We start from the raw sequence: 10,665 nt of genomic DNA, 5'->3' as shown, positions 1-10,665 counted from the left end.
TTTGTGCTCGGTGCATCCAACATTAAAACTAAATTGTGCACAAATCATGGGGAGCTTCTCTAGTTTCTCTAGAACACTCATTTGCCCATATCATAATATCTTTTATTCATATGGCACGTAGGATCATTGGTCTAGTTGGTTCAATTGGTATCTTTTGATAGCTTGCTTCAATTGGTATCTTTTGATTGCTTGATTGCTTGTTCTCTTTTGTTATGTCTTTGTGGCATATCATTCTTTTGCAATCTTTGGGCCTCAATATAGTTTGTCTTCCTACAAGTATTTACCATTGGATATGTGTATTGCATTCCACTCTCTTGTGGAGAAATACACAATTTATGGAGAAACACAATTTATATTGGCCTTCTAAGCTTTTCTCCCATTTTGGCAATCAATGCCAATGGGGGAGAAGTTTCAGAGAGTTTTGTGGAGGAGTTTAGAGAGTCATCTTTTCTTGCTTTGGTTGTGTTCCTAAGCGTTTGCACCTCATATGCATGCATTATTGGTTGTTGCATTGCATGGTGATGCATAATTCCTTGTATAAACTCTCTTGAAAGTGATTGTCATCAATTACCAAAATGGGGGAGATTGAAAGAACATGTGGTGTCCCCATGTTTGGTTTTGGTAATTGATGACAATCTCTATGGACTAATGGTTTCCTTGAGTTATATTTGAAGGTTTTGTCCATAGGCTTTTCTTGGAATACATGTGTTGGTTTCAAGGAGAGTTTGTGTCGACCAAGGTGATATTCAAGGAATTACCTTAAGATTGGTCTTGTGAGAGGTTGATCAATACTAAGTCAAAGAGTGAATCAAGTTGATCAACACACAAAGCGTAGAAGATGTACCGAGAGGGATCAAGCGATCCCATGGTATGGTAAGCATTGTCAATTATGCTTTGTGTACTAACCCATGGTCTTCGTGAGAGTTCTTTGTGGGGTTAGGTTGCGGTGTGCAAGTTCAAGTGATGCATCACTAAGACATCAAGTTCTTGAAGCTTGCCCTCCATTGTGGTGACAATAGATTTGTGAAGATGTGCCGAAGAGTGGCTCACCCATAGTGGAGTATGGGGGAGCAACCTACTAGTCTTCACCAAGCCAACGTAATCAAGAAAGGTGGTCCAACTTGAGGAAGTCAAGATCGTCTACATCTAGCTCAAGCGGACTTTCTGCAAGACAAAGGTTTGCCCTTGATAGGTTTTCTATTTTACCGGTCTCATGGTGGTAGTTGGGAGACCGGGTTATAGGATCGATTGTCGTACTATCAAGGGGGGCTCTTGATGAGTAGCTTGATCGTATCGTTCGCAGAGAGCTCAAACCATTGCATCCTTGCATCATCTTTCTTGGTTCTTGCTTGGTTCTCTTTGTGAGTCTTATGGCTTATGGTCATCTTCTTGACAAGCTCGAGTTCATCGAAAACGGAGTTCACATGCTTCCTCTATTGTGTTTTCGGTTGGAGCTTTTACCGGTCTTATTCGAGGAAGGGTTCTCACCATTTTATTATGGGAATTTTATAATTTGCTTCTTATTGTTATTTCTATCAACATTGTGTTAGCCCTTTTCGCTAGATTTCCAACAAACTTGGTTTCGTTGAATTCGGAGTCCGTTTGCAGAAGTTGTGTCTGTTTTCGTGTCCTTATAAAAGCTGCAGTGGTACTACCGCTCGTGGGAGCGGTACTACCGCTTGGAGGGGATGTAATTTTTTACTACCGCTCTTGGAAGCGATACTACCGCTTGGAGCGGTACTACCGCGGCTACTTCCGTGGCTACTTCCGCTCCAGACCAAAAACTCGTCACAAGTCCAACGGTGGTAGGCACGGATGTATTTTTTTAGTACCGCTCGCAAGTAGTAGTACCGCTACCCTTTGAGGTAGTACCGCTACCACTAGCGGTAGTACCGTGAGGACGAGCGGTAGTACCGCTCTGTGCGGGCTGTGAGCATAACGGTTGGATTTTTTCCCACCTATAAAAGGGGGTCTTCTTCCCCAATGAACCTTATCCTTTGAGCTCGTGTTCTTCCCCCATTGTTGACCTTCTTCGAGCTTGCTAACTCTCAATCCCTCCATGGATTCTTGCTAGTTTTTGGGGGAAAAGAGAGAGGAGATCTAGATCCACATTTCCACCAATCACTTTCTCCTCTATGTGAGGGGAACCCTTTGGATCTAGATCTTGGAGTTCTTTGTGTTCTCTTCTTCATTCTTCCTCTCATTTTCCTCCCTAGCATTAGTTGCTTTGGTGGGAATTGGGAGAGAAGGACTTGGGCACTCTATGTGCCCTTGCCATTGCATTTGGTGCATCGGTTTGAGTTCTCCACGGTGGTACGTGGAAGTTACAAGTTGAGAAGCTTATTACTCTTGGGTGCTTGGTACCCTTGAGCTTGTTCCTCTTGGGTGCTTGGGCACCCTAGACGGTTGGTGGTGTTCGGAGCTCAATCATTATGGTGTAAAGCTCCAGGCAAGCGTCGGGGTCTCCAATTAGGTTGTGGAGATCGCCCCGAGCAATTTGAAGGGTACTGGAGACCGCCCCCAAGGGTTGCCAAAGTGTACGGGTTCGGTGACCGGCCCCAAGGGTTGCCATTTGTACGGGTTCGGTGACCGCCCTCAAGTGTCCCTTAGGGGAATCACGACATCTTGCATTTTGTGAGGGCGTGAGGAGATTACGGTGGCCCTAGTGGCTTCTTGGGGAGCATTGTGCCGCCACACCGCTCCAAACGGAGATCAGCATCCGCAAGGGTGTGAACTTCGGGATACATCGTCGTCTCCGCGTGCCTCGGTTATCTCTTACCCGAGCCCTTTACTTATGCACTTTACTTTGTGATAGCCATATTGTTTCTTGTCATATGTCTTGCTATCACCTAGTAGTTTATCTTGCTTAGCATAAGTTGTTGGTGCACATAGGTGAGCCTAGTTGTTGTAGGTTTTGTGCTTGACAAATTAACCGCTAGGTTTATTCCGCATTTGTTCAAGCCTAAGCTGTAATTATTTAAAGCGCCTATTCAACCCCCCCCCTCTAGGAGACATCCTCGATCTTTCACCGCCGCCAACCGGTTTTCGTCGGTTTATTTCGGTAAACCCTAGATCTAATTAGGTTTTTAGATCGGTTTTCTCGGGTTTTCTTCGATTTAGATCTATACTGCGAACGTTCATTCGTTTGGTTCTTATAACGAACGAATTCGTCCGTTTGTCTCTGTTAGCGGACGTTCGTCCGATAGATTTTTCTTTTTCCGTTTTTTTCGCCAGGGACCTATCCACGATTATTTTATCGCAGATTAGCCCTAATCTTCAAACCCTCGCAACTTTTCAACCGTTCGTCCAAATCCAGTGAAACCAACGCCAAAATCTTCGTCTCGAACCCCTCTTTCAAGTTAATCAACTTGAGCATGGTTTTGACAATTTAAAATTTGGTTTCAAGCATATTTGAATTCGATCTTCTTTTGATCGTAGTTTGAGTTTCGTAGCTCTGATTCGAGTGATTCTTTTTGCAAATCGAAGCTCTTAAGTTGAACTTTTAGTTTGTACTTTCTTATCTGAGTTTTACCCTTGCATCTATGCTTGAGTGCTTATGTATGCTATTGTTTGTTTGCGATAGAATTTCCGGAGTGCGAAGCGTGCTACTACGAGTCTCTAGGGTTTGCAGATCGTCAGCAAGGCAAGTAACACTTTGATCATATCCCTTATTACACAGTTTTTATGCATTAGTTTCAATCCTCAAACATTGCATGAGTAGGATCTGTTTAACATGTGGGTATTGGGAAGTAGTTGATGAGGTAGTACCTATTGCCCTTTTATTTCAAACCCTGGGAGTTACTTCTACGTTATGCTTATACTGCTATGCTATCCTCGTAGACGTGGTTTGGTTTGAGTGATCCATGACAGATGTGAGAGATTAATGTTAACTAAGGGTTTATTTAAGGTGGCTACTTTAATACACATCTGGGTGGATTGTTTGTGGGCACCTGGGGAATCCAGTGTTGTGAACCCATGTGATCATCCTATGGTTCGCCACCCAGGCTCAAAGGGATCATAAGATTATTCATGCTAGAAACTTCCGTGTGCAGCCACAAGCCATTATGGGTTCTGGCATAGTTGAGTATGTTGTGTGACCTCTTTCAGTGGTAGGCTAGCAGATGTAGGGGATGTAGGTGGTACGGTCTACCCGTCGAAAGAGTTAATGCTTCTGAAAGACTGTGTCTTTGTCATCCGTTTCTCAAACATCATGTAGTGCGAGAAATCCAACGGAGGAGATCGAATCTTGTGGGGAAAAGTGCGCAAACCTCTGCAGAGTGTATAAAGTAGTCATGATTAGCCGTGTCCCCCGGTTATGGACATCTTGAGTATCTGGTATTTGAATTATTAATTTGATCTCATCATGTTACTTAATAAATTTGCTGGGTTGTAATATTATTAATTGGGATTGAGATGGGGTTTCCATTCTCAATGTTTATCAACCACCATGATAGTTAAATAAAATATATTCCTATGTTGTAGGATAAAACTAGCTTTATGCAAAATAAACTTAGAGCCTCCACCAGCCATATATGCATGTAGTGTTAGCAGCTATATTGTTCATTGCTCTACAGTGTTATTTTGCCAGCATATTCCATGTGCTGACCCGTTTCGAGCTGCAACATATTATGCTGCAGACTTTTCAGACGAAGAGTAAGCTGTGCTAGGTCATTATCGTGCACTCAGCTATGCCGTTGGAGTTGATGGACTCATTTACCTTCGATGCTTCCACAGTTATCTTATTTAGATGGGAAAATTTTGTTTCTGCCACTCTAGATTTTGCCAATTTTCCTTATGCCACTCTAGATTTTGACATTTCACTTTTGCCACTCTTGGTTTTTGACAATTATCACAATTGCCATTCCTGTGGCAAAAACAAAATTTTAAGAGTGGCAATTGAGATAATTGTCAAAAGCTAAGAGTGGCAAAAATGAAATGAAATTATCTTGCTTTTGCCACATAATGGAAATTGTGATAATTGTCAAAAACTAAGAGTGGCAAAAGTGAAATGTCAAAATCTACAGTGGCATAAAGAAAATTGGCAAAATCTAGAGTGGCAAAAACAAAATTTTCCCTATTTAGATGGCCTTAAGCCATATTATTGTAATAAGTTCTCTTTTGAGACATTCGATGTAATAAGTATGTGATTGCACTCTGTTGTAAATCCTTCAAGTACTGTGTGTGTCAGCATTACCGATCCAGGGATGACACTTATGCACAGAGATTTGACCGTTTGAGGTTGGATCGCTACAAGATGGTATTAGAGCACACGTTGACTGTAGGACGCGACCACTAAGAAAAGCCATATGATTCTCTTCTCTACTCATTTCTGACTCCTCTCCATTTTCCACTCTATAGATGGCGGACCCAAGGAACAAGTTCACTCAACCGGATGAAGACACACCTTTTGAACGACACTTGAAGGAGGTCACTAGGTACCCGAACATCGGAATACCAAGCTTCACCGGGACCTACACCGCCACTCTACCAGAAGAAGAGCACTGGGCGATTCGAGACATGTTCCAGGAAGGACATTCATGCCAGTTACTGAGCCCATAGAGTTTTCTTTTGATGAACCAACCTGGATTCTGGGAAAGAGCATGGCAGCTCACATCGCCATGGGACGCATCGGCGAAGTCTACAACAAGGATCTTAAGGACACCATCTACCAGATATGTGGGCGCCGAGATGAGCAATGGGAGATGATCAGCACCAGGAGGGACAAGTCCATTGCAGCCTACATCTAGGAGTTAAACCAGCACATTCGACGTCAGGAGAACCAGATGTGCGCCAACATGATCGATCTGAAGAAGGAGATGACCAAGAACATGGAGCTTGAAGAGGACCTCAAGTCTACCTGCGATGGATATGAGGAGGAAATCGCAGTGCTACTAGAGAAGAATGAAGACCTGAAGAAGAAGCTAGGAGTATTCATGGGAGACCCCGCGCCAGGAGGAGATGATGATCATCCCGAGGACTACATCATCATCGACGACACCGACTCCGACCCCGACAGTAGTGATGATGCTTATGAAGACGAAGCTGGAGCGGATATCATGGAGTCTTCCACCGATCAAAATTTCTAGTTGACCACCATATTATCAGTAGTATTCCCCCATGTATATACTAGTAGTCCGAGCTTTTTGTAACGGTAGCTAGATCGATTGTATGCCCTTGTTTGAATTGAGTGATGTGATATGATGTGTTTGTCTCATGTGCATATGGGTAGTGCTTTCTCTTTAGACCTCATTCTATTCTAATCTCTTCCCTCTAAACCCATCAGATGCCTCCGAGACGTGACACCGGATTTGTCTTCCCACCGGAGCTCACTCAGTTGATCCAGCAGCAGAATGCCTTGATGCAGTTGCTAGTCCAGAACCAAGGCAACAACAACAACAACAACAACAATAACCCACCGCCACCACCTCCAATTGACAACTTAGCCCGTTTTCTGAGGTTGAATCCGCTGGTGTTTTCCAGTAGCACCGAGCCGATAGTTGCTGATGATTGGCTCCGCAGTATAGGAAGGGAGTTGACCACCGCAGGATGCACAGATGCTGAGAAGGTGTGTTTTGCCGCACACCAACTGGATGGACCCGCAGCCTCATGGTGGGAGAATTACACCACCACTTTCCCCATAGCCAATGTCACTTGGGATCAGTTTCAGCAAGCATTCTGCACAACACATGTCTCAGCTGGAGCAATGAGCATGAAGAAGTGTGAGTTTCGCAACTTACGCCAGGGAAACCATACTGTGGGGCAGTACGTGGATGAGTTCAGCAAGTTAGCTCGCTATGCCCCAGATGATGTGGCCACAGATGCCGCGAAGCAGGAGAAGTTTATGGCAGGACTGAATGATGAGCTGAGTATGCAGTTGATGGTGGCAACATTTGCTAACTACCAGGAGTTGGTAGACAGGGCTCTTATGATTGGAGGGAAGCAGCAGCAGATAGAGAGCCGCAAAAGGAAGTATGGACAAGGGAAGTACAATTCAGGAGCTCAGCAGAAGCCTCGCTTTACCCTGAACTCGGGAGGACATACCCATCATAACCATGGAGGCCACACCCACAATGGAGGAAGTTCACATAACCACAGTGGCCCCAAGAATGGAAATGGGAATGGAGCAAGTAGCAATCAGAACCGTTCCAACCCAGCAACACCCGCTAAGAAGGATCTGATTCATGTCACCTGTTACAAGTGCGGGAAGACTGGACACTACGCCAATGATTGTTCTGAGTTGAAGAATGGAAACGGCAATGGAAGCGCTGGGAAGAAGCCCAATCCCTTCACTAGAGGTCAGGTGAACCACATCAACGTGGAGGAAGTTGAGGATCAGCCTGACGCAGTGATTGGTAAGTTTTTGGTTAAGTCATTTACCGCTCTTGTTCTTTTTGATACTGATGCATCACATTCATACATATCAAGGGGATTTGTGGATAAGTTTAAGATACCCACCTTAGCCCTTAGGTCACTCATGTTAGTAAGCTCGCCAGGTGCAGAGTATATGGCCAGCTGATGGTGTGATCGGTTACCCTTAACCATTGGTAGCCACGTGTTTCCCTCGGATCTAATAATTTTGGAGTTACAAGGATTGGATATAATACTAGGCATGGATTGGCTATAGAAATATGGAGGAAACATTGACTGTGCTAGTAAGTCAATTCTGCTCACCACCCCGGAGGGTAAAAGGATCAAGTATGTATCCAGGCATGCACCCAGGAGGACTCAAGTAAATTCTCTCTCGGGAGTTGTTCAAGAGGAAGTGCCTGTTGTGAAAGATTACCCGAATGTATTTCCAGAGGAGTTACCAGGCATGCCACCAGATCGTGATATAGAGTTTCTGATAGAGCTGTTGCCAGGCACCGGACCAATATCAAAGAGGCCATACCGGGTGCCCGCAAATGATCTGTAGGAAATTAAGAAGCAGATTAAGGAGTTATTGGAGAAAGGTTACATTCGACGAAGTTCGTCACCATGGGGAGCCCCAGTGCTCTTAGTTGAGAAGAAGGATGGATCTTTGAGAATGGTTGTTGATTATCGTGCATTGAATGAAGTGACGATCAAGAGCAAGTACCCACTACCTATGATCAACGATTTGTTTGACCAGCTGCAAGGAGCTAAAGTATTCTCCAAGATCGATCGTCGATCAGGTTACCACGAGCTGAAGATCCGAGAACAGGATATACCTAAGACATCTTTTACCACCAGTTATGGGCTATATGAGTACACGGTTATGTCATTTGGATTGACTAATGCCCCTGCCTATTTCATGAGTATGATGAACAAAGTGTTCATGGAGTTCTTGGATAAGTTTGTTGTGGTGTTCATTGATGATATTTTGGTATACTCGAAGAATGAAGAGGAACACAAGGGACATTTGCGATTAGTTCTCGAGAAGCTCGGGGAACATCAGTTATATGCCAAGTTCAGCAAATGTGAGTTTTGGTTGAAGGAAGTTGGATTTTTTGGACATGTTATATCAGGAGAAGGTATAGCAGTAGACCCTACCAAGGTTCAGTCAGTCAGTGAGTGGTTGGCACCCACCTTAGTAGGAGAGATCCGTAGTTTTCTAGGACTCGCGGGATATTACCGGAGATTCATTGAGAATTTTTCTAAGATTGCGAAACCCATGATGGAGTTATTGAAGAAGGACACCAAGTTTAAATGGACCAAAGATTGTGAAGCCAGTTTTCAGGAGTTGAAGAAACGTTTGGTTACAGCCCCAGTGCTGATTCTTACGGATATACGCAAGGATTTCCAAGTGTATTGCGATGCTTTTCGCTTAGGACTTGGAGGTGTACTTATGCAGGACGGGAGAGTCGTTTCATATGCCTCACGTCAGCTTTGACCGCACGAGTTGAATTATGCCACGCATGATTTGGAGTTAGCAGCCGTAGTGCATGCGCTCAAGATGTGGAGACATTTTCTTATTGGAAACCGTTGCGATGTGTACACGGATCATAAGAGTTTGAAGTACATTTTCACTCAGAAGGAGCTAAATCTCAGGCAGAGGAGATGGTTGGAGCTCATAAAGGATTATGATATGAAGTTGCATTATCATCCAGGAAAGGCCAATGTCGTAGCAGATGCCTTGAGTCGGGAGAGTTATATCAATACCCTCGCCAGCGGAGGATTACCACAGGAGTTAGTTGATGATCTCAAGGAACTTCATTTGGAGATAGTTCCAAGAGATTTTGTCGCAGCCATGGAAGTTCAGTCTATGTTATTGGGAAGGATTCGAGAAGCTCAGAAGGATGACGAAGAAATTGCTGAGATAAAGGAGAAAATGAGCAAGGGAAAAGCCAAAGGTTTTCGTGAGGATGAGCACGAGACTTTGTGGTTTGAGGATCGTGTTTATGTGCCCAATAATGCGGAGATCAGGAAGTTAATACTACAAGAAGCTCATGACTCGCCATACTCGATTCACCCAGGAAACACCAAGATGTATTTGGGTTTGAAGGAGCGTTTCTGGTGGACAGGTATGAAGAAGGATATTGCCGAGTATGTAGCAGTATGTGATGTATGTCAGAGAGTGAAGGCAGAACATCAGAAGCCAGAAGGATTACTGCAGCCTATGCCGATACCCGAATGGAAGTGGGACAAGCTTGGCATGGATTTCATCATCGGGTTACCCAGGACACGATCAGGATATGATTCTATCTGGGTAGTAGTTGATCGCTTGACCAAAGTGGCTCACTTTATCCCAGTGAAAACCACCTATACAAGTGCAAAGTTGGCCAAGATATATATGGGCAGGATCGTATGTCTGCATGGAGTTCCGAGGACCATCTTATCAGATAGAGGAACACAGTTTACTTCGAAGTTTTGGAATCAGTTGCACCAGACTTTGGGTACCAGGATAGGGTTCAGTACAGCCTTTCATCCGCAGACAGATGGACAGACCGAGAGAGTCAATCAGATTCTGTAGGACATGTTGAGAGCTTGTGCGCTAGATTATGGATCAAGTTGGGATGATAACTTACCTTATGCAGAGTTCTCATACAATAACAGTTATAGCGCTAGTTTGAAGATGGCACCTTTCGAAGCTTTGTATGGAAGGAGGTGCAGGACACCGTTAATGTGGGATGAAGTTGGAGACCGCCAGTTGTTTGGACCAGATTTGATCAAGGAATCTGAAGAGAAGGTTAAGTTGATTCGGGATAGACTGAAGGTAGCTCAGTCCAGGTAGAAGAGTTATGCCGATACTAAACGCAAGGAGGTAGTCTATGAAATCGGAGACAGAGCATATCTTCGTGTGTCACCGCTCCGAGGAGTTAAACGATTTGGAGTTAAGGGAAAGTTAGCCCCGAGATTTGTAGGACCATACCGAGTTTTGGAACGTATGGGAGAAGTGGCCTACAAGGTGGAGTTACCCGAAGGATTGTCAGGAGTTCACGATGTGTTTCACGTTTCCCAGTTGAAGAAGTGTCATGCAGAGATGGCCGATATTCCTCTGAGAGATACAGTGCCCCTGGAAGCAATTCAGTTGGATAGTGATCTGACCTAGGAGGAGAAACCAGTCAGGATTCTCGAGTTTGCCAGCCGAGTTACACGCAACAAGGTTATCAAGTTTTGCAAAGTTCAGTGGAGCCACCATACCGAGGATGAAGCCACCTGGGAACGAGAGGAAGACCTACGGAAAGACCACCCACACCTATTTTCTAG

Source organism: Triticum aestivum, chromosome 6D, assembly GCF_018294505.1.
Source record: "Triticum aestivum cultivar Chinese Spring chromosome 6D, IWGSC CS RefSeq v2.1, whole genome shotgun sequence".
Classification (NCBI taxonomy): Eukaryota; Viridiplantae; Streptophyta; class Magnoliopsida; order Poales; family Poaceae; genus Triticum; species Triticum aestivum.
Note: the sequence above shows the minus strand (reverse complement) of the source record.